The sequence below is a fragment of the Antrostomus carolinensis genome, unplaced genomic scaffold (assembly GCF_000700745.2).
Source record: "Antrostomus carolinensis isolate BGI_N321 unplaced genomic scaffold, ASM70074v2 scaffold18056, whole genome shotgun sequence".
In the NCBI taxonomy this organism is placed as follows: Eukaryota; Metazoa; Chordata; class Aves; order Caprimulgiformes; family Caprimulgidae; genus Antrostomus; species Antrostomus carolinensis.
The window spans coordinates 31,712-35,619 of NW_010324168.1; positions in this window are offsets into that span (position 1 = coordinate 31,712).

Consider the following 3,908-nt stretch of genomic DNA (forward strand, 5'->3'; position numbering starts at 1 on the left):
TTGAGCAACCTGATCTAGTGGAAGGTGTCCCTGCTGATGGCAGGGGGGTTGGAACTAGATGATCTTTAAGGTCCCTTCCAACCCAAACCATTCTATGATTCTATGATAAAGGGGAAGTTGTGTGAGACTGGGTTTTTTTGTTTGGTTTGGTTTTTTTTTAACCAGAACATCATTTCTTAAATTCTTGAAAATTCAGTCAAAGCTTGTAGGGATTGAAATAACATGGAGAGAGGGACAAGTTCACGCCAAGTACATTTAAGTACAATCTAGCTCCACGTGTATATACTCAGTAAACTGCAGGAACCAGCATACAATGTGTCTCATTATTGCAGTAGATGATACACATTCATTGCAGCCGCTCTTTTCCAGTGACCCTGCTCCAGCCTGGAACAGGGTGTCATGCCCGCTAGTCCGACTGCATTCCCCCTACCTTGCTTGCAAGAGCTGCCCACAGCGGGCACCTGGAATCAGAGAGGCTGCTCCGAGTATTTCCCTTCAACCCTTAGAGTTGATATTTCTGGATGCACTGTGACTACTACCTCACCCCAATGCATTTTTGTTTTTCTTTTTAAACCAGTTAGTTACCTGTTTTTAAAATAGGTGTCTAAATGTTTGCTCACTTTGGTCGATGAGGGTTCACAGACTTTAGCTTAGAGCAACATCTACTCATAAGAAATGGGTTTTTGGTGTTTTTAATTTAAGCAGTTTTGTAAACTGTCTGCATCTCTGGGGAAATTAAGTTACTATTGTTTTTCCCCCAAAAGTATTTGAAAAGCCCGACACCTTTTAAAATCAGAAAGTTAAAACTGATTTTAAAACAGCTACTGGATTTCCTTTAAAATTAGTGGTGGTTTATTTTCTTCTATTTAGAACATCAGTTGTATTATAATCTAAATGACATTTGTAGGCAAAGTCAATCAATTAACAGAGCTCAGTACAGATTTCAACCTGCCCTGTTGGTTTTAAATCTACACAGAAGTTGTAACTCTGTTATTCACTAATGTATACAAATTGTTACCATTTTTAAAAAATTCTGGAAATGTAGCAATTTCTTTTGGTAGGAAATAAAAATAATAGCAAATTAATTGTGTGTATCTTGTTTGGTGTGTTCTGAGTTTCCCACAGAAGCCAAGCTGAGGGTTGGCCATTCATTCTAATTTCCTAGAGCCACACAGCCACTAGCAAATTTAAAATACCAAATGAGCATCTGCCAAAGTGCCAGTGAAGACCCCTCCCTCTTCTCTAGGAGTACCAATAACCAGGACAGGAGCAGAAAAGCAGCTATGCGTTTTATTCTCAACAGTATAAAAGAAAAGAAAGCCTTTATCCCTCTGAACAGATTACTTGTGAGAATTGTGTTTGCAAATTAAATTCATGGAAGATGAACTCATGTTTTTATTGGTGTTATCTTTTCATAAATTAATTTAAAGAAAGTATGCCAGTAGGTGATGACAAGCCCCATATAAACTCAGCACACAGGTCACCTTGTGTGTGAGGCAGGTGCCTCTGCATCTACCTACAGCCACACCCCCCGGGGATTTTTTTAAACACAAACACGTCAAAAGAAAAAAGGTAACTGGACAGGTAATAACTAACACACTGATTTTATCTTCCCAGTTCTAATGGGGAGAGCTGCTCTCCCCACGCTAGGGAAATCTCAATGTGTTCTGTGCAAAAGCAAACTGGAAAGACACCAAACCTTAGAGATAACCAGATACCTTCATGTTCCTGTTAAAAGATTTCACAGGACCAAACCAGCCCCACTGCAGTAAGGAAACACTCCAAGGCTACATGTGTCACTGCCTCCTATATCTTAGAGGAACACAGTTGTTTAAACCAGTGGGCATAAAACCAAGTGCTCGCACCCTCAAAGACAGGACTGAGTTCTTGCCTCTGTCTTCACTATGTTTTAATTCTCAGCACCAGCTCAGCACAACAGAGTGCCAGTGCACATCACGTAGCAACAGGACCGTTGTCTTTCCTGCATTCGAATTGACTGAGGTCTGTGTCCGACCACACAGCTGCTGCCCTGTATTCTGGGTGTTCCCACCACCTGCACCATGTACCCACCTGCTGCAAGTCCTGTATTTATTCACCTAGTAGTAGTGTCAACAGTTTCCTCAGATTAGATTGTATCCTTGTTAGCCATTCTGTTCCAAACATTTTATTTGGAAAGTATTAGTATTTACAACTGTCGCCAAAGCAGCTGAAATAAAAAACAGGTCCGAGGATGAAGGATCAGCTTTTTCTCTCAGTCTGCTGCTCCGCTTGCCCTCCTTCCACAATTTCCCAGGTTGAAACAGCAGCTCTGTCCTGTAAAAAGAAGCGAGCGGGTCAGCCTCAGCACTCTGGGTCACACAGATATCACACGTGTAGGTAGTTGGAGGCACAGGTTCGTAACCAAGCTTCACACACCAAAGCTATTAATCCAGTTAGGTAAGAGAGGTGGCGATGCCATCACACAGGGACACCACTGTTGCTAATGCTCAGAAGTTATAAAACAAACCCAGACAGTTCTTCACAGTTCAGAAGGAAAAAACCCACCACAACAGAAGTGTCACCTCTTCAGCGTGGGATGCTGCAGCAGTGTGCAGTCTCTCTCCTGGGACTAACTTCTGTTAAACTCAGGCAATCACATTTTCCGTGTTTAAATGGCTCATGTCCATGGAAAACAGCTCTTCAGATGGCCAATACATGAGAATATATTGCTTAACATATCTGATCACCTTCTGAATTTTAGGCTATTAGCCTGTTGCTGTAAATATCTGTAATGCAATACTGTCATATTCTTGAAAGAGTATTACAATCAAACTGAGCATTTCTGACTGTTAAGATCTAGCTGTCTGACTGCAGTTGTCAAAAATAAGTGTTGATCTAAATATGTGAAACATGACCATGAGCTCTGACTCATGGGAGAGGCTGAAATACAATGTAGAATTTTCTTTACATTAAAGTGAAAACTGTTTTTGACACACAAATATTACATTTCACTTAGTAGCAGATTAGCTTGCATTTCAAGCACACTATAATGACACGAAAAGACCAGTGAATATTTTAATCAGTTTGTTGCAAGTTCTGTACCTTCAGACAAAAAGAACATCATCTGCATTGAGCAGTGTAAGAGAAGGAAACCCGCGTACAGAAATCACAAACTCGGAAGCTGAAGGAGAAATTGCCCTTTCTACGAAGCTGATTTTTAAGGTACTTAAGTCCTGAGCATTCTTTAAGTGCTACTCACACTCTAGAGCAGCCAACCCTTCCTTCCCTGCCCAGTCCCAAAACAGGGGTTCCTAGTCTGCAGAAGGTAGAGATGAGGCTTGTCTGCTCCATCAGCTCTGTTGCTTTTCCTCCTGCACATGGACTTGAGAAGGTGCTGGCTGACTTCGGCCACACACAACGGAGGGAGAGCACGTTAACAGATGCGTTACCGTGTGTGTAATGTGGGGGCTCATAAAAGTTTCATGTAAATCAGAGACTGGGTAGGAAAGAGAAATTCAAATTAGTTCCTCAAGTGTTCATTAGGCACACGGGACCCAGCTGCTAGGCGCTGCGTTACTGTGGCGTCTTTGGCAACAGCCAACCCAGGGGGGCCACCCAACCCAGCCAAGCAGACACGTGCTGAGCATGAGGGTGGCGAGAACCCGGCTTTGGGTAGAGAGGACCATGTCTTGTCACACATTTGCTCTGGTGGGCCTGTGTGGGGAACTGCAGAGCTGCATCCCTCACTTTGCAGGACTCTTGGGGATCTTATCAATGTCTATAAATATCTGAGGTGTGGGGGCCAAATGGATGGGGCCGGGCTCTTTTTGGTGGTGGCTGGTGACAGGACAAGGGGCAATGGGCAAAAACTGGAACACCAGAAGTTCCAGACAAACTTCAGGAAAAACTTCTTTACTATGAGGGTGTTG